We start from the raw sequence: 20,985 nt of genomic DNA, 5'->3' as shown, positions 1-20,985 counted from the left end.
TTGAATAAACAAACTGAATGAGGTTGCGTGTATGAACTGAGCTCAGGTATTGATTTAATCAAGCTGGACCTCAGATAAGACTGAAATGTGTGTGTGTGATGTGATAGGTATCGCTTAATGAAAGATATTACCTTTCTTGGGCACCATACAACATGTGCTGTCTCAGCTCTCTCTGTCCGAACATTGGTTGTTTTCTCCAGATTAAGAGAAGGGAGGAGATTGACTGAGATAGAAATGGGAAGTGGGAAGAATTAGACTCTCATCAGATGACAGGGGTGAGCGACGGAGGTAATGAGGCAAATGTTGCATGCCTAGCGTGTAAAAAAAACAGTGGCATTAGAGGGAGAAACGCTTTGAGAAGTTCAATGAAAATAGTACTTACCTCACGTCTTTCATTTCTTCAGAGCACCAAGCAATTTTATTACTCTAGCTTCTCCCAGATTACAGTAACTCAATCGAAGTACAGAACGTTTAAACAAACTAAATCATGCTGTGAACCTGATGCAATATTTGTCTCGTTTGGATATTACAGGAAATAGGAACAACTCTCCAGAAATTAATAAGTGTGGCATTTAGCAATGGCAATGCTCATGAATGTCAAGGGAAATGGTTGGATTCTTCCTTATTGGAGATAGACAATGGCTGGCATTTATGCGGCACAACTGATAGTAGCCATGCGTAAGCCCAAGTCTGAACGTTATTTAGAGAAATGGATTGTTGTACAGTCTGAGGATTTTACCCTGATTCTGTCAACAAAGGTTATATCTTCCATTAAGAGATACCTATCATATCATATACTCACATTTCTGCCTTATCTGAGGTTCAGCTTGATTAAATCAATAGCTGAGCTCAGTTCGTACATGCACCCTCATACAGTTTGCTTAGTCAATGCTTTCAGTAGCCTTTGGGTGTTGAAAATGTACATTGCTTACGAGACTATTTTTTTTGCCAAGAATCAAATTTATATTCCATTTTCCTGAAGGTATTATGTCCTATTTTTCATATTAATGGTATAACTTGTGTTAAATCTCCCATTGTCTGGTTTGATTGAAAAGATTTTGTTCTGGCACAAGGTAATTACATAATCCATGAAAATATATAACAATTACCTCAACACCTGGCATCTGTGAAGTACAGATACCAGTCGATGAAATCCTTCCTCTGGAATATTACATTCCTCCAAATTTAGTTCATTTATTTTATCACAGAGTCCAGTGACACTGGACAACACTACACATTCAATAGGGGTCAATTTCAGTAGACTAAATATAAGTGTTTCTGTAGGTCTCACTATGCTTCTACTGTGAACCTCGAACAGGTAGTGGAACGTGTTCAGGATTTTCCTTTTACAAATTTCACTCCCTTCACATCCAATCTGTTCTTTAATCTTCTCCTTTGCCCAGTTAATCACTTGACGGATTGTCTGCTTCTCAAGTGGAGGTGAGAACTCCTCCAAGGGGTCAGTTGCCTGTCGGGAGGTGAGACCATCAATAAAGCGGATAGATATCTCAAATTGCCCATTCTTCCTTATGGTGGGCTTCACTGAGGAGCTTAATGCCCCAGAGACTGAAGTCAGGAATTGTGCAACTACAAACTCTTGGTTAGCGAGATGTGGGAATGTGTAAACCATACCCTGGACAGAATCATCTCTCTCCAAAAGTTTCATCATGAACCCTGATAACTGTGAAGCTTGCAGATTGTACTAGATCAAATCGCCATTTCTAAACACAATCTTCTTCTCAGACATGCCAGTGAAAGCCATCTCACCAAGCTTCAGAAAAACATCACAGGGAATACAGTTGGGTGATGGTCTTGGGAACTTGCTGCTCTTTCCTGTCTCTTTCTGTGAAGAAGGGATCCAGTGACAGACCGAAGATCGAGCAGTAAGAAGGGGTGGAGCACATAGTGTACAGGATCTTGTTCTCCTCCATGTGTTTGAAAGCAGCTGCTGCCACCCTCTGAAATATTCCTTCCACTCATTATCACAAATCCCAAGATTTCAGCCCTAACACTGATCTTAGCATTTCCAACAAATGCAATGCAATGGAACAGCTGATCACTAGCACTGAACATCCTGGGTGCAGCTTGTGCTAGATTAAATTGCACACAACGTCAGATACATTTCGCCAGCATTCAGGATCAGTGCACATGTACTGCGGTTCTGTATTTCTCTGTTAGAAACTTAAAACTGTCTTTGAATTCATCCAAACCATCCAATATGAAAAGCAATCCCTCTGGGTTCTTCTAGAGCTCATCCAGAACTTTCCCAAAGTAAGGATACTGATCCAATATCAGATTCCTCAGGTTTATCCTACAGTTAATAATGTTCAAATCCCAAATTTAAAACTGAATGCAAATTGGGATTCTGGGCCACTGGGAAAATACACCCAGTAACAAACCATCTTTTGTTCCATTGTTGATTTTCCAATTCCTGGGACTCTGCTCACTGATGCTGAACTTCCAGTTTTAGATTTTCGGGGAGAAAAACTGCTGTAGAACAGTTGATCAGCTCACATCTTTTCCGGTTCTCACCGGAGATGTTTCTCTCTCCACTGGTCATGGTCTCGGCCTCTTGCTGGCAGTTCATGTCTAAAAGTGTCCAATTTCAAACAGTGTAAATAACCATTAGCTCAGTGTATCGATCAACCAGACAGAAAATCTTCACCTTTTTTATGAGGACAGTGTTCACTGGCAGTGTTTTAGTTTGGGCACGGAGCGTTTCCATTGAACGTCTTCAATTAGAACAAAGTTAATGATTTAATACAATCATTGAGGTTTCATTGGCATTTTCAATACAGGCGCATGTCAAAATTTAAACTCTTACATTTTTGAAATTGAACAATGAGCGAACAATGTTTCTTTGACTCAATACTCATTCAAAGTGGATTACTTTGTTTAAAAGTCACTAAATGAAGTAGTAGATGCCCATCCTTAACTTATTACTAGATTTATTAATACACTGCAAGGTTACAAATGCCTGCTTCCTTCCAAACACTCAGTATCCTGAAAGTCTCATTGTACAGCTTCAGATTTCTTTCTAAGGATGGGTTCATCCCACTCTGCTACAGGTTCCAGCAATGGATAGGACAGCAAAGCAGGTCCCAAACAGACTGCATTGGGAATAAGGATCCAAATTCAGACTGGAAGGATTTAAAGGTTAATGATTAACCTATGAATACAGTCTGCTTGGTTCTCAAGATCCGGCATGGAACTTCTTGCTCAGAGACAGGGTACACTAAAGTTCCTCTACTCTTCAGCAATAAAATAACCGATTCATCAAATGATCAACTCCTTCGAGAGACACTGTCACAAAAATAAATCTTGAAAGAAAATTTAAAAAGATTAATTTGAAATGTTGCTTTGAGGGATGATGGCGTGCTCTATCAGATTCAGAAGGCCTCAAGTGTATTGGAGAACATTTCGCAATCTTTTTCCAGCATCACAGGGTGTAGATGGAAGCAGGAAATAGGAATAAGCCCCTCTCAAATGCTCACTGCCTGAACCTATAAATGGGCACCTTGGACAGGCTTAGGACCAAGCTAACAAGGAGATCCTTTGAACTGCCTGCCTCTCTTTGCATTGGTTGGCCAAATATCAGGAGTGTAGGGCTAAAGTGCATGCAGAACGCGAGCCGTAGACCACTAAATTATTGAAACACTATCAACTTATACATGTGCAACACTGGCTTAAGAATATCAACGTCTCCCATTGTAGATTATTTTCATAGGAGGTTACTGCTTAACATTCCTAACTTCCTGAAGACTTATTGAATTATTTGAGCATTCTAAAGGTCAGTTTAGAATCAACCAAACTGGTTCTGCAGGTTTGGAATCCCATGTACACCAAAACAAGTGAGAATCAAAGAAGGCAGCTTCTTAGGAGGCAAATCAGGGCAGGACAATAAATACTGAGCCCAGCCAGTGATGCCCCAACCCCATAAATGAATTTTTAAAAATTCAAAATTATGAACAACTTTGACAGGGTAAAGAAAGATATTCTGTTTTCACCAGGTGACAAGCCAGTAACTGGGAATCACAATTTGAAGACTGTCAGCAAAAGAGCTAAGAGTGAGATGAGAATAACCTTCTTTATTCAGAGGATTGTGTTATGATTTGGAATGCCCTACTTAGGAGAGTGGTGGAAGTGGATTCCATTGGAGGTTTCAAAAGAGAGCTAAATATATATTTGAAAGGGGTTAATATAGAGGGTTACAGTAGAGGACTTGCTGGGTAGCACTTTCAGGAGCCAGTACAGACACAATGATCTGAATGGCCTGTAACATTCGATGATTCTATGATTTTCTTGATGACTCTACATGAAATTCTAAAGTTACTTTAACTCTGATTAAAAAAAAACAAACCAGCCCAGTCCCAAGACATTCCCAAAACAAAATATGTATCCACTCACAACGGAACAGCCGTACATGTTGAAGGGAATGATCTGGAATATGTTGAGCACCTCCCATACCTTGGCAGCACCTTCTCTCAAAAGAGTACCATTTAGAGTGCAGTGAATCTTTGATCAGTTGTTGATTAAGGTCAAGACTCAGGCTCGTAAAACTCTACACATTCAAAACATCAGGAGATAGAGCAATAATGCAGGAAAATGGTGAAGTTGAAGATCAGCATGATGCCTTCGGACAGAGTTACTCAAAGGGCTGAATATTCTTTTGCTGCTCCTATTTCTTATGTCATTAAATCTGCTAGAGAGCCAGAATGTATGGAGGGAAATATCAGAAACACAAATGAGATTTTAAGATGTAATTTGATTGTTTAATAAAAAAAAAACTTGGTGTTTACTTCCCTGTTGAGCAATGTTCTATCTATGTTAGTTTTAGTTTGTTGCGGTCAAAGTCTGAAAATGCACTTCTTAACTTTTGGCTCGTTTCTATTACTTGCTGGTGAATTCATTTCTCTCTGAAAATATATCATTTTGTAGGTGATCATAGATTACTTTACAAGTGCTTGACCAAGTTAAATAATGCATTTTATGAATATTCATGGGACAGACATCAGAAATCATATGAATAGTAGTTATAGACAGGACAGTTGAGAGTTGAAGACTTTTCCAAAACATACAACTCCTAGTTACTCTTCCTTTTAATTTCTATATTGCAGATTCCAAGAAACTTGAAACAAACGTGTTCAAACAATCCTCTGTATTTCATCACTTACCTTTAAGGTGATTAGGTAGTTTGGATGCATCTCTATTAATATTCATGAAATCAAAAGATTCAAAACCTATGTAAATCATTTATATTTTATGAAATAATATATGTAAATTATCATAGCAAATTCTCGAGTGTTTGAATCTGAAATAAAATTTACTGTGATTTTACTGTACCATGTTCCTTTATTTCTTTCGGTAATTCCTCCAACTTTGGGATCCCGTGTGTATTTTCACAAAGGATTCCCACATCATTCTTTGCGCCTGAGAACCTTTCTCCATCAGCAGGTTTAGAATAAATTGTGAACTCTCAGCACGGCCTCCCCTCTCTGAGAGCTCAGTGAACTCCTGTAAAAAATAGTCATAAGTAGATTAAGTAAAATGATAACCACAGAAAATGAGAAGGAAATTATTTGTCCAGCAATGGGATTATTTGGTTAAGGTGCCAGTGTTGAACTGGGGTGGACAAAATCAAAAATCACACAACACTAGGTTATAGTCCAAGAGGTTTATTTGGAAGCACTAGCTTTCGGAGCGCTCTCTCCTGATGAAGGAGTGACCCTCCGACAACTGGTGCATCCAAATAAACCTGTTGGGCTATAACTTTGTGTTGTGTGATTTTAAATTTCGCTGTTTAAAGCACTGAATTAGGTTTTGGGTAATTATAAAAATAAGCTGAAAGTTCTATAATTTAATGAAATTAAATTTTACGTAAAATTAATTATATTATTTCAGGAAAGTAAGGAATTATTGAAAATCTGCAATAGTTTTACCTACGTTTTGGTGTGCGTGAGTGTCCAGCGTGACATCAGACTGCTGACAGACAATAACATCCACTTGTTTATCTTACTTACTTCAAAACTTGTGATTCACTCAGAAATACAACAACAGTTCAGAACTCAAACAGTCGGAAGGGAGAATTCTGAATGAAGGAATCATGGAATGGTTATAATACAGCATGGGGTCTTTCAATCTTGCACTGTGTCAACTCTTTGCAAGAGCAGAAATTCACATTATCATAGAATCATGCAATAGATAAAAGGATCTTCAGCCCCATTGAGTCTGTTCCAACAAAAAAAACTGCTCCAAATCTACATTAGTCTCAATTTCCTGCACTTGATCCATGACCTTAAATGTTATGACACTTCAAGTGTTCATCCAAGTATTCTAAAGGTTGTGAAGTTTCCTGACTCAACTACCCTCCCAGGCCATGCTTTCCAGGTCTCCAACAAACTTCTGGGTGACGTTGATTTCTCTCAAATCTCCTCTCAACTTCCTGCCCTTCACTTGAAAAGTATATCCTCTTATTATTATTATACCTTCAACTAAGAGGAAACAGTTGCTTCCTATCACACTGTTGTTATGGATCAGGCCAGACCCCCTCAAAACATTTCAACAATGTAGCCCAGACCCTAACTTTGCTGGTTGTTTTAAGCAGGTGTAGAGTGGATAAAAACAGAATTTATTTACAAGATTACCAAATGAAACACCAACAAAAGAGAACAGAACACTGAATACCATGACCTGTCTGAAAACCCAACAGATCATCTCAGCTTAATTGTGTTGTTCCAAATACTTGCTATAATCCCCATAAACACATCATGGTACAAAAGGTAAAATCAAACACAGCGACTTACAGGAGAGTTTACAGATAGGGAGTCCCTGCCTGGACCTGTTTCTTTGGGTCCAGCAGCTTCAAAACACAACTATTTTGAAGGAAACTGAACTGGGAGAACTGGCCTTTCCCCTTTCACTGTGCAAGTTATTTTTAAATCAATACCTTGAAAGCCTGTTGCTTGATAGAGTATCTTATAGCTGCAATCAAATTGGCCCAAACCCCTTAATTTTAGACTTTTTAGAGTCTGCGTCTTACACAATTTCTCTGAACAAATGCCGAGGACAACATAACGTTGTTGAAGGAGCAGCTTTATCACTGGCAGAGGCTGAATAGACTGGGGCTGTTTTCCCTGGAGCGTCAGAGGCTGAGGTGTGTCCTCATAGAGGTTTATAAAATAATGAGGGTTACGGATAGGATAAACAAAATCTTTTCCCTGTGGTGGGGGAATTCAGAACTAGAGGGCAAAGGTTTAGGGTGAGAGGGGAACGATATAAAAGGGAACTAAGGGGCAAATGTTTCACGCAGAGGCTGGTGTGTGTATGGAATGAGCTGCCAGAGAAAGTGGTGGAGGCTGGTACAATTGCATTATTTCAAAGGCATCTGGATGGGCATATGAATAGGAAGGGTTTAGTGGGATATGGGCCTTGTGCTGGCAAATAGGACTAGATTCGGACATCTGGTCTGCTTGGATCAGTTGGACGGAAGGGTCTGTTTCTGTGCTGTACATCTCCATGATTCTATGACTGTCCATGCCCCTCATAATCTTATCTTCCTCTGTCAGGTGCCACAACTCCCTTAGCTGCTGTCAAGAAAACAACCGGACCTTACCAAGTTTCTCTTCATCGCCAAAATGCTCCATCCCAGGAAACTTCCTGATAAGTCTCCTCTGCAGCTCTCTAGCCCAATCCCATCATTCTTATAGTGTGGGGGCCAGAACCGCACATTGTACTCCAGCTATGGCCCAACCAAAGTCCGGTACAGCTTCAATATGACCTTCCAGATTTTATCATGTTTTGCATAACTGATAATTGTACACCTTGTTTTTTTTCTTCATAGATCTTGAAAGGGTTAAACCTGAATGGATTAAATACAGATTCAGTGAGAAGTGTTTGTTGTAAAATAAAAGTGTTTGTTACAAAATACATGGACAAACATACTAGCACGGAGTGAGAGGTAGAAACAAGGATGGATTGAAGCCACACTGTAGGTGTCATTCTGGTAAGCATCATAAGGATAATGGGAGGTCTTGATTAGACCTGTATACAGTGGAAACTCGATTATACGAACGAGATGGGCAGGCACTATTGTGTTCAGATAATTGATTATTCGGAAAATCGATTAAATGTCTTTCCTCTGGGGCACAGATTTTTAAAGTGTCCTCCATATTCAGGAGACTGCAGCAGCACACAGCGCTCAAGTTCTCACCCCTGACGCCCACCCCGGCCCCTCTCTGGGGCATCCAACTGCACATCACCAAAAACACTGCTGCTGCTGCCTCTGTGGGGTAAGTCTCAAAATAGCGCACAGACGCACACATTTTACTTCAAATTTTTGACAGGTTCCATGTTTGCCCAGTACAGGATAATGTTGGAGAGATTATTCCTGGGAAGCGGGTGGAGGGGGGGTGGGTGTTGGGTTGGTTCAGGTACACCCCTCTATAGAACTTCACATAGAAAATATGGGGAGAGAGAGAGGGTGTGAAGTCAGTAATTTGGAAGCAGTGCCTGTTCAATCACTGTAAACAAAGGACACAATCACTGCTGGAAACACATCTTTGATGTAATGTTTCTATCGGGACCTTGAGATCTCCTTTGGATAATTCTATTTTCGGATATTTGGTATTCGGGTAATCGAGTTTCCTCTGTATGCTGTCGGAATTGGCTGCTTAATTTGGACGGCTTTGCAATGCAGAATGACACCAACAGTGTGTCTTCAATCCCCACACTGGCTGAGGTTATCATGAAAGACTCACCTTCTCAATTTCTTCCCTCAACTGAGGCAAAGTGACCCTCAGGTTAAAACACCACAAGTTGTCTTTCTCTAACTGGACAGCATCCCTATAGTCTGGTAAGACTACAGTGAATTTACCTTGCTGTAATATACTATGGTAAACAAGTAACATCTGCTTATAACTTGTGCTTATTACAAATGGAATGTGTAAGGTGCATAAGAGGTGAGGACGTGCAGTTTTTTTCTCTAAGAGTTTACTCTGTCAGTGTTTAAGACTGACCCATCCTGTGTACATACATAGACAATTGCAAACTTCTAGTAATTGGAACCAGGTTGACCTCGTTGATTATGAGGTCCTTGATTAGGGTTGTTAACCTGAGCCAATCAGGAAAACCCTGGCTGACTAATTTCACCAGGAGAATACAATCTCCTGTGTTGTGGTCTGTCACTGTGCTGGCTGGTGTTATAACCAGTGTGGTACTGCTGTTTTTGGTTTATGTTATTTTTGGGGGGTGAGGGTGGGAAGGAAGGATTCCTGATTCTGACTGAATTATTTAGCCAGTTAGTTAACTAGTATTACTCTATTGAGGACTGATTTCTAAGTTGTCTGATTCACATAATCAATGTGTTTCAGGTGTAACTCAGTTCCCATTAGGGGATTGTTGTTTCACTGGCTGGTTACAGATTGTGTGTTACTCTTTCTTTTTTACATTGAGAGAAGGACAATGTTAACTTGTGGTAGGGCTTAGCCTTTGCAATTGAGTTTTCTTTTTATGTATGTGTCTTCACTTTTTTTTTATGTTTGGACTGAGCCCTTGTGAAAAAAGTACATCTTTTCAAGATGAGCTTTTCCTGTGGGAAGGCCTGACCTTTGGACTATGCCTCTGCAAAGACTGAATGCCTGCCTGTCTATGTTTGTGCTGGGAGGTGAGCACTTACTGCAACCTGGGGTTTGGGAGTGGACTAAATCCCTGTGAATTAATTGCACCTTTATAATGTGCTGTATTCCTGTGAGAGGGCCTTGTTCTCTAAAGATGGGCGAGGACTCTGTGGAGACTGAACATCTGTGCTGTGGGGTAAGTATTTGCTGTCTTCAAGAGTGGACTCTGCTCGCTGTTGTGCACTCTGTTTTTAGCAATGGACTCTGCAGTTTAGGGTGGACCCCATTTCTGACCACATACTTTGTATACTGGAGTGGACCCTGTTCTTGGGAATGCACTCTACATTTTGAAGAGAACTGTTTACTGTAATAGACTCTTGTAACAGATAAGACTTTTGATGACTTACTGTCTTGCTGCTTGTTGAGTTATCACCTGCAGGGTGATAACTCAACAAGCAGTTGTCCCTGAGGGTTGCAGGCCTTAATGTGAGCTGGGATTCATTGGTGCTGAAAGCTGTCACTCTGAGAGCTGGAGGATGGGTAGGTAAGCCATCCTGTGAACCTAAAGGTTAGTAAGCGTCCCAAAAGCTAGAGAGTGGGTAGGCCCCGAGAGCCAGAAGGTGGGTAGGCCATTCTGAATGCTGTCATCCCAAGAGGTAATCAGGATGGGCTGTCCTAGAAATGGTCAGAAGATATCCGAGCAGCCGAGAGCCAGAAGGTGCGTAATGGCGGGCTGAGATCTGGAAGTCTTGTGGGCTGTCCTGCTCACTCTCGTCCCAGAGAAGGGGACGGGCAGTGCTAGAGGTGGCCGGAAGATGTGTCAGGGCAGTCCACAGGCCGGATGGCGCATCAGGGTGGGGGGAGCCCAATGCTATGTAGGGGCAGAATGAGAGCTAGAAGATGGGTAGACCATCCGAAGTGCTGTCATCCTGGGTAATTACCAGGGTGGACTGTCCTGGTGGCTGGAAGGTGCGAAGGATGGTTAGGGAAACCAGAAGGTGGTAGGCTGTCCTGGGGGTTGGAGAAGCGGGACGGGCTGTCCCAGAAGTGGTCAGGTGTGCCAGGGTGGACAGAAAACTGGAAAGGGCATGGGGTGGACTGAGAGCCGGTAGGGGCAGGCTGCCTTAGGGTGGCCAGAAGGTGGGAGGGCTGGTGGGTTGCTGGGGGTCTGTAACGTATGCACTATTGTGTAATTGGACTGTCTTGTGTGTGCAAGTGAAATTGTTACCGTTTTGTGACGATTGAAACTAGGATTTGAGGTTTGTCCTTATTTCCCTGAAAACTGGTTGAACAGTCTGGTTTGGGGATTGACTTTTCAATTCCTCTCCCTTGTAAAATTGCTGTTACTCCGTATACAGCCGTTAATGTTAATTGTTTTGTAAACAGTGTTGTTTAGTAAAAGAAAATTCACCAGGAGATGACAATCTCATCAGTTTGGTGGACTGATTGTGAGCGGTTGGCCAGAACTGTGTACTGTGGGAGCTAGTGAACTGCAAGATGACTTGGTGACAGGGACGTACTTCTGCACTGCTATTTCTGTATGAGTTCTGGACTGACTCCTAGTATGTGGATTGAGCCGTGTGTGTGTATACCATGTCTTTTTATAAAACGTTCCATCTTATCGTCTTTGCTGTATGTGTTATGTCTGTGACCTTATGTGGATTTTTGAACAAAAGAGAATATAACCAGGAGGTTCGAATCTTCGTTTGATGGACTGACTCCAAGCTGGCTGGACACATTAATGCACAAGGAAATAAAGATGAGGTGGTGATAGGATAGTGGCGTCTGAGCAGTTATTTCAAACCTATACCTTAGTCTCCTGCTTATATGTCAATTTGAGTCGTGATACTATCTGATGTTGTCCGCAGGATCTTTTCATATTGCAGGATTGGCACTGCATTCTAACGTAACACACAGCTTGGGCAGCAAGCCATACTGCTCTGATGTTGGTCAAGACCAAATAAATTGAAGGAGGCCTGAGGACAGCAGGCACTGAGGGAGTAGGCAGTATTAAGCTATGGGGCACGAGAGTTGCTCTCTGTGGACAAGTCAAAAAGTATCATTTAAAAAGGAATTTGTTAAAGAAGAGATCATATTAGATGGGTCATTTGGAGTATTACGATCTGTCTTTTGAAAATAGTCCCATGGAAGCCATTTCTACCTCCAGCAGCTTTCATATTTTGCATGTTATGAAAGTGCATGTCCTAACAGATGTCATTAAATATATCAAATGACTTATTGAGCTCCATACAGAACCACAAAGCAGTATTTTATTGGTTTTGCTTCCTTTCTTGGAAGGCACCCTGAAAGATGCATTAAGTTCTTATGAAGGACAAGGGATATGAAAAAAGAAAGAAACTGCACAGACAGACAATGACACATGCAAGTAATTTCTGGGGAGAAACAAGGAGGGATCTTGGGGTTAGAGGTAGGATAAGGATGAGGATTAGTATTAGGGTTTGGTTCATACCAAAGGTCCCGTTTAGAGTTAGGATTGGTTGTCAACTTGGAGTCAGGGTTAGAACTTGGGTTAGATTATGGGGTAGGGTTAGAGTTTGGATTAGAGTTATGGTTTGTTTTAGCGGCTGGGATTAAGGTTATAGTTTGGTTCAGGGTTAGGATTGGGGGTAGGGTTAGAGTTTGTTTTAGGGTCAGTGAGGATTAGTGGGTAGGGTTAGGGGTCGGGTTAAGGTCAGGATTAAGATTGTGGGTAGCCTGAGGGTTAGGTTTGGATGCGCATACAGTGCAATATCGCTTTAGGAAAGATTAGCCATATACTACAAGTAGTAGAGAGAAATCTGGCAAATCTAATCAGAAGTCAAGTGAGACCTTATCTATATTTAAGAAGAATCGGTTGCATTGTCCAACATAGTTCTGGTGGTGCGGTGCATTATAAAATGGACAATTGTTCATTATCATCCTCATTACTGCTGAATCACAATTCTGGTCACTTCCTTATCAGAAGGATGTTGTGAAACTTGAAATGGCTCAAAAGATTTTGAAGGATATTGGTAGATTTGAGCTATCGGAAGAGGCTGAATAGAGTGTGGCTGTTTTTTCTGGAAGCATTGGAGATAGAGCTCACCTTCCAAAGGTTTATAAAATCATGACAGGCATGGGTAAGATAAATAGACAAGGTATTTTCCCTGTGGTGGGAGTCCAGAACTAGAGGGTTAGTGGAGAAAGATATAAAAGGGACTGAAGGGGCAACTTTTTCATGCAATGGTTGTTGCCTATATGTTAGGATATCTGGTTGGCATGGACAAGTTGGACTGAAGGGTCTATTTCCATGCTGACTCTGACTATTTATCAGTCCCGCTGCATCATCATGGCACATCACCTCCACTTTCCGTATGCCTCTGTTTGGAGCACACCATCCCCTATTAAATGCTGCTGCAAGGGTAATTTACTCACTAGAACAGACATCCAACTTATAGCTTGGATGAGGGTGAATCATAGGGCTGTTCCCTCATTTCATGCTGATTTGCGCACTCAACTTGCATTAACTTGCCTTTAGTACGGACACAAAAGCAGGAAGCTTGCCATTCCTGTCAGCAGTCTTCAGTCAACAGGATGGAGTTGTTGCTGTACAAACGATGCTACGCCCATCTCGCATCCATTCCACGTGCCTACAAATTGTGAGACTATCTTTAACTTCTCTGGTTACCCATGGTTAGTTTAACCCCTTCTGAGAGTCCTTCTTCCTCTCAGGAATATATTCTGCACACGAAAAGCAGGATAAATCCACCCTAGCCAATTACCAAGCCACCAGTCTCTTGATTATCAGTAAAATGATGCAAGGTCTCATCAACAGTGCTACCAAGCAGCACCTGATCAGTGATGCCAAGTTTGGGTTGCGCCAGGGCCACTGAGGTCCTGATCTCATTACAGCCTTTGTTCACACACGAACAAAAGAGCTGATTTATAGAGGGGTGGTGAGAGTGACAGCCCTTGACATGAAGTTAGCATTTGACAGAATGGCATCAGAGAGCCCTGGCAAAACTGGAATCTATGGGTATTGGGGTTGACTCTCCACTGGTTCGACTCACATCTGCCACATATGAAGATGGCTGTGGGTGCTGGAGGTCAGTCATCTCAGCACCAGGGCATCTTTGCAGGAGTTCCTCAGGGGTAGGCCCAACCATCTTCAGCTACTTTATCAATGACATTCCCTCGATCAGAAGAGGGGATGTTTGCCAATGAATTCAATGTTCAGCATAATTCACATTTCCTCCGATACTGTGTACAAATGCAACAAGATCTGGACAATATCCAGGGTTAGGCTGACAAGTGGCACGTAAAACCTGTGCCACACAAATGCCAGGCAATGACCATATTCAATAAGAGGCCACTAATCACCACCCTGTGATATTCTATGGTGTTACTATTACTTATTATTCCTTACTATCTACTTTCTATCAACTTTGACTAGAGACTGAACTGAATTCCCCACATAAACACAGTGGCTACAAAAACAGGTCACAGGCTTGGAATACAGCAGCAAGTATCTCACTTCCTGACTCCCCAAAGCCTATCCAGCATCTACAATGCACAAGTCAGGAGTATGATGCTTGTCGTGGATGGCCGCAAATCCAACAAAGCTCAAGAATCTTGACATCATCCAGGACAAAGTAGCCCCTGCTGGACTGGCATCACACCTACAAGAATCCACTCCCTCCACTATCAATGCACTGTACCATCCATATAATATACAGCAGAAATTCATCAAAGATCATCTAGCAGCACCGTCCAAACCCATTGCCCCTTCTGTCGAGAAGGTCAAGAGCAGCGGATACGTGGGAGCACCAACTCCTGCAAGCTCCCCTCCGAGCCACTCAGCAGCCTGACTTGGAAGTATATTGCCATTCCTTCAGAGTCGATAGGTCAGAATCCTGGAAATCCTCCTTCAGGGCATTGTAGGTCAACCTGCAGCACATTGTCTTCCCCCCCCCCCTTTGAGAAGGCAGCTCGCCACCACCTTCTCAAGGTGGGCAACTATGGACAGGGCAATAAATGCTGCCCCATCCAGCAACGGCCACATCTCTTGAATGAAAAAAGATCATTTTTATCTTGCGATTTGTTAAATTCATTCAAGTTGCCGTTCAGTCTGTTGTGTTAATTGTCTGTAAAATGCTCCTTGTATTATGTTTCAGATTCATATTTTTTAGTTTGTCCTATATGGTCTGTTCTATGACGGTCTATGTTAATATAATCTGTCAATTAATTGCTCATTTATGAGCCAAATTCATTGTGGCTCTTGCAATTACCTGATCATCTTTTCCATTGAAAATCATCTTGTATGTTAACAATGAGCTGACTCCATCCACCCCTCCTTCAACCGCATGTTTCAATCTGTCCCGGTGAAAGTTTGATTATTTGAGCAGTTGGTAATTGTCACACTTGGAGAATTGCGTGAGTGTTGTTTGGATCTGTCAATACAAATGGGAAAAATTAGGCAGATTATCAATTTTCCATCCATGCTGTTATATTCCATTTTTATAACAAATGTTTGAAGTTTTATGTTATCACATTGTCAAACACCTTCTGATAACCTGTCTACACCTGCTCAATGCAGTACATAGTTTTGTTTCAGAAAGCTGTATCAGTGTTGTTAAACATGACATGCCAGCAACAAATCTGTTCCACACTCTCGTTGTCATTCCCAATATCATATTGTCTATTTGGAATTGGAGGTTTGACCTATTTCCTGACAACAAACAGACTAAAAGAATTGTTATTTACTTAGCAGATTCTCTCTATTCTATCAAAGATGTTATTCTCATCAACCTGTTCACAGATGTATGACACCTTTTTTTAATAGTTATATTTGAACCCAGGCTTCCTGGTTCAGAGGTAGGGACACTACGCTGTGTCTCAAGGACCGTTATACTTTCAGCAGCACTATTTAATTTTCTTCAGCTTAGCTATTACTCATTGTTTGAAATGAGGATTAAATATTGTAATCAGAGACTTTCTTATCCCCTCTCTGACATTGTAACAATATGATGCACATTATTTTGAGGTGTAATAATTGATCCAGATGCAAACTCTTTCAAGTGACCTTGAACGATGACACTGTGACACCACCATTTACCGTGGCCTGTCAAATACATAAAAGAATGTGCTTTTTCCCTTCCAATTGCTGACTTGTGTAAATACAGAGCCGCTTTGGTATTCACTGGAAAATCTTTACTGCCTAGTCTTTCTCTCTCATCCATCAGGCTCTCTAAAATGTATTATTTTAACTAAGTTTTTCTTATTTGGACCGGAATTTCATGTTTTCTTTTCTTGTTTCGGTGATGGATCTGTAAGGATGTTCTTCCACATTTGATGGTAATAAGATCTTAAGAGCAGAATTAGGCCATTCAGCCATTGAGTCAGCTCCACCATTTGATCATGGCTGATATGTTTCTCCTGCCTTCTCCTTTGTAACCTTTTAATCCCCTTCCCAAAAAAGAACCTACCACCATCTTAAATGCACTCAATGACTTGCTCTCCACAGTCGCCTTTAGCAATATGTTCCAGATTCACTGACCTCTGGCTGAAGAAATGTCTCCTCACCTCAGTTCTAAAGGTCATCCCTTCACTCTGAGGCTGTGCCCTGGGAACCTAGTCTGTCCAACTATTGGAAATGTCTTCTCCATGTTCAGACAGAATATTGAGGCCTGAATAGTAAGTTCAATCAGATTCCATTCACCTTTACTCTCCCTCCAACACCCCCCCAAAAAAAATCTAAATTCCACTGAGCACAGTCCCAGAGACCTCCATCGCTCCTCAAATGATAAAACTTTCATTACACGGATCAACCTTGTAAGCCTCCCCTGGACCTCTCCAATGTCAACACATTCTTGCTTGGATACAGGGCCCAAAACTGCTTACAGTATTCCAAATCTGATTGGGCCTCAGCAGCACATCACTGCACTTGAAATGAATGATAACATTGCACTTGCCTTTGTAACTATAAACAGAAACTGCATGTTAAACTTAACAGAATCCTAAAATAGGCCTCTTGAATTCCTTTTTGTGCTTCAGATTTCCACAGCTGTTCACCATTTAGAAAATAGTCTGCACCTTTTTATTCTTCTTATCAAAGTACATAACATCACACATTCCTACACCTGCATTCTAGCTGACACATTGCCTACTCTCCAAGCCTGTCCAAGTCCTTCTGCAGCTTTCCTGACTCCTCAACAATACTTGTCCCTCTACCTATTTTTGTCATCTGCAAATTTAATAACTATGTCCTCCTTTCCTTTAACCAGACCATTGATGTATAACATGAATAGTTCTGGTCCCAACACTTTTTTTTGTTCCTGTTCTTCATTTGATGCCCTGGAATTGTAAATTAGTTTTGATACCTACAACTATTTTTCATCTGATGTTAAGAAACATTTGTGAAAAACCTGCCTTACAGATAAGAGATCACAGCTTTTTATGATTTTGACATTCTAATTGGGAGAGGAAGGCCCCTGAAGCATTATTTATTTTTATCAGTATTCTAATATCTCACACTTACCTGACTTGCATGAGTTATTTTGTTTGTGGTAACAGAGGGTAAAGTTGTTGTTGTGATATACCTAGACTTCCAAAAGGCACTTTGTAAAGAGCAATAAACCTAACTTGTGCATGACATTAGAACTCATGGGATAAAAGGGGTGCTATCAAAATGGGCATAAAGTTAGTGGAGTAACGAGAAACAAAGACAAGTGGCAAAGCGTTGTTTCTCAGATTAAAGCAAAGTTTGTTGTGGAGGTCCCAGCAACCAGTATTAGAACACCAGTTCACCCTGATTCATTCCTGATTGAAGGACTTATGCCTGAAACGTTGGCTCTCCTGTTTCTTGGATGCTGCCTGACGTGCTGTGCTTTTCCAGCAGAACACTTTAATGAAGATGCAATCCTTCAGAACACTTGTGAATCATAAGGAGAGTGGAGAACTTCCAAAGGGCTTACACAGACCAGTGGAATAGGCAGTCAAATGACATGTACATTTTAGTACAGATGTGAAGTGATTCACTTTTAATTCATTTATACTTTTAATTCAGACATTGGCTGGGTCCAGCATTTGTTGCCCTTCAGAGGGTGGGGGTGAGCTGCGTTTTGAACACTGCAGTGCATTTGGCTTGACCCACAATGCCCTCAGGGTTTTGACCCAGTCACAGTGAAGAAACAGGGACATATCTCCAAGTCAGGACAGTGTGTGGCTCGGAGGGGAACTTGCAGGGAGCGATGTTCTCATGTATCTGCTGCTCTTGTCCTTTAGATGAAAGTGGGTGTAGGTGCTGTCTGAGGATCTTTGGTAAGTTTCTGCAGTGCATCTTATGGATGGTGCACACTGCTGCTACTGAGCATCAGTGATGGAGGAAATGGATGTTTGTGGATAAGGTACCAACCAAGCAGGGGCTGGTTTGTCCTGGATGGTGTCGAGCTTCTTGAGTGTTGGAGCTGCCCCCATCCAGGCAAGTGGGGAACATTCCATTACACTCCTGACTTGGGTCTTGCTGACAGAGGACAGGCTTTGGGGAGTCAGGAGGTGAGATACTCACTGCAATATTCCCAGCCTCTGGCTACAACAGCAGGTCAATGTGTTTGGGGTAAGTCCAGTTGGGTTTCTGGTCAATGGTAACCCCTAAGATGTTAATAGTGGGGATTCAGTGATGTGTTAAGGGACGATGGTTAGTTTCTCTAGGGTTGGAAATTGTCATTGCTTGGCAATTGTGTGGCACAAATGTTACTTGCCATTTGTCAGCCCAAACCTGGATACTATCCAGGTATTGAACTACTTGGGACATTAACTGTTTCAGTACTTGAAGAGTCACAAATGGTGCTGAATATTGTACAATCATAAGTGAATGTCCACACTTCTAACCTTAAGGAGCTGAAGATGGTTTGGCCTCGGACACTACCCTGACGAAGTCCTGCAGATATGTCCAGGAACTGAAATGACTGACATCCGACAATCACCACCATCTACCTAAGTGTCAGGTTAGGCTCAAATTAGTGGACAGCTTTCCTCCTCCTGACACCCATTGATTTCATTAAGGTCCCTTGATGCTGGTCACATTTGTCTTGATTTTCATTAAGTGCTGCATATGTTTTTCATCGTGTTCCATGACCACCATCCTCCTTCATGCACTTTAGACAGCCTCACCACTTCATCATGCCAGCTCCAAGACCAATGCACAGACCACTGCAGCCTTTCAGCAGTTCACTGGAGTTCAGGGCCACTACTGTAATTAGGTTAAAAACAATAACTGCAGGTGCTGGACACCAAATTCTGGATTAGTGGTGATGGAAAAGCACAGCAGTTCAGGCAGCATCCGAGGAGCAGTAAAATCGACGTTTCGGGCAAAAGATTATTCATCAGGAATACAGGCAGACTGCCTGAAGGGTGGAGAGATAAATGAGAGGAGGGTGGGGAGAAAGTAGCAGAGTAAAATAGGTGAGTCGGGGAGGGGATGAAAGTGATAGGTCAGGGAGGAGGGTGGAAAGGAAGATAGGCAGGTAGGACAAGTCATTGGGACAGTGCTGAGCTGGAAGTTTGGAAGTTGGGTGAGGTGGGGGAAGGGGAAATGAGAAAACTGGTGAAGTCCCCATTGATGCCCTGGGGTTGAAGTGTTCTGCGGCAGAAGGTGAGACGTTCTTCCTCCAGGTGTCGGGTGGTGAGGGAGAGGCGGTGAAGGAGGCCCAGGACCAACGTGTCCTCGGCTGAATGGGAGTGGGAGGGGGATTTGAAATGTTGGGCCAGAGGGCGGTGTGATTGATTGGTGCAAGTGTCCCAGAGATGTTCCCTAAAGTGCACTGGTAGGAGGTGTCCAGTCTCTCCAATGTATATGAGACTGCATCGGGAGCAACGGATACAATAAATGATATTGGTGGATGTGCAGGTAAAACTTTGGTTGTGAAAGGCTCCTTTTAGGGCCTTGGGTGGAGGTGAGGGAGGTGGTGTGGGCGCACGTTTTGCAATTCCTGCAGTGGCAGGGGAAGGTGCCAGGATGGGAGGGTGCGTTGTAGGGGGGCGTGGACCTGACCAGGTAGTCAGGGAGGGAATAGCCTTTGTGGAAGGAGTAAAGGGGTTGGGAGGGAAATATATCCCTGGTGTTGGTGTCCGTTTGGAGGTGGCGGAAATGTCATTGGATGATTTGGTTTATGCGAAGTGTGGAAGGTAAGCACCAGGGGTGTTCTGTCCTTGTCACGGTTGGAGGTGTGTGGTCTGAGGGCGGAGGTGCAGGATGCTGACATCTTTAACCACGTGGGAAGGGAAATTGCGGTCTCTAAAGGAGGAGGCCATCTGGTATGTTCAATGGTGGAACTGGTCCTCCTTGGAGCAGATACAGCGAAGGCAGAGGAATTGGGAATACGGGTTGGCATTTTTGCAGGAGGTAGGGTGGGAAGGTGTAATCCAGGTAGCTGTGGCAGGCGGTGGGTTTGTAAAAAATGTCGGTATCAAGTTGGTCGTCAATAATGGAGATGGAGAGGTGCAAGAAGGGGAGGGAGGTGTCAGATGGTCCAGGTAAATTTAAGGTCCGGATGGAATGTGTTGAAGTTGATGAATTACACAACCTCCTCCCGAGAGCACGAGGTGGCGCCAATGCAGTCATCAATGTATCGGAGGAAGAGGTGGGGAGTGGTGCCGGTGTAATTACAGAAGATGGACTGTTCTACGTAGCCAAAGACACAGGTATAGCTGGGGCCCATGGCTACTCCTTGGGTCTGGAGGAAATGGGAGGATTCGAAGGAGAAATTAAGGTTTAGATTAGATTACATTAGATTTAGATTACATTACAGTGTGGAAACAGGCCCTTCGGCCCAACAAGTCCACACCGACCCACCGAAGCGTAATCCACCCATACCCCTACATTTATCCCTTACCTAACACTACGGGCAATTTAGCATGGCCAATTCACCTGACCTGCACATCTTTTGGACTGTGGGAGGAAACCGGAGCACCCGGAGGAAACCCACACAGACACGGGGAGAACGTGCAAACTCCACACAGTCAGTCACCTGAGGAGGGAATTGAACCCGGGTCTCTGGCGCTGTAAGGCAGCAATGCTAACCACTGTGCCACCGTGCCGCCCACAAGGTTGAGGTCCAGTTCGGCCAAAGAATGTGTTTCGGTGGAAGGGTACTGTTGTGGACGGCGGAAGAGGAAGAAATTGAGGGCTTGGAGGCCCTGGTCATGGCGGATGGATGTGTAGAGGGACTGCATATCCATGGTGAAGATAAGGCATTGGGGGCCGGGGAAACGGAAATCTTAGATGAGGTGGAGGGAGTGGGTGGTGTCTCTAATATATGTGGGGAGTTCCTGGACTATGGGGGCATAAGACAGTGTCAAGGTAGGTAGAAATGAGTTCTGGTGGGCAGGACCA

The 20,985-nt window shown here is 42.7% G+C and overlaps 1 pseudogene; it reads right to left on the bottom strand.

Moving 5' to 3' along the window:
* Positions 1 to 1,105: 1,105 nt before the first annotated feature.
* LOC148146654 (NACHT, LRR and PYD domains-containing protein 3-like) lies at positions 1,106 to 18,583 on the bottom strand (annotated as a pseudogene).
* Positions 18,584 to 20,985: the final 2,402 nt, after the last annotated feature.

The sequence above is a fragment of the Chiloscyllium plagiosum genome, unplaced genomic scaffold (genome assembly GCF_037043375.1).
Source record: "Chiloscyllium plagiosum isolate Xiang-an unplaced genomic scaffold, Cpla_swu_hap1 HiC_scaffold_20, whole genome shotgun sequence".
Classification (NCBI taxonomy): domain Eukaryota; kingdom Metazoa; phylum Chordata; class Chondrichthyes; order Orectolobiformes; family Hemiscylliidae; genus Chiloscyllium; species Chiloscyllium plagiosum.
The sequence above is the reverse complement of the archived record's forward strand: the minus strand, read 5'-3'. Positions and strand labels throughout refer to the sequence as shown.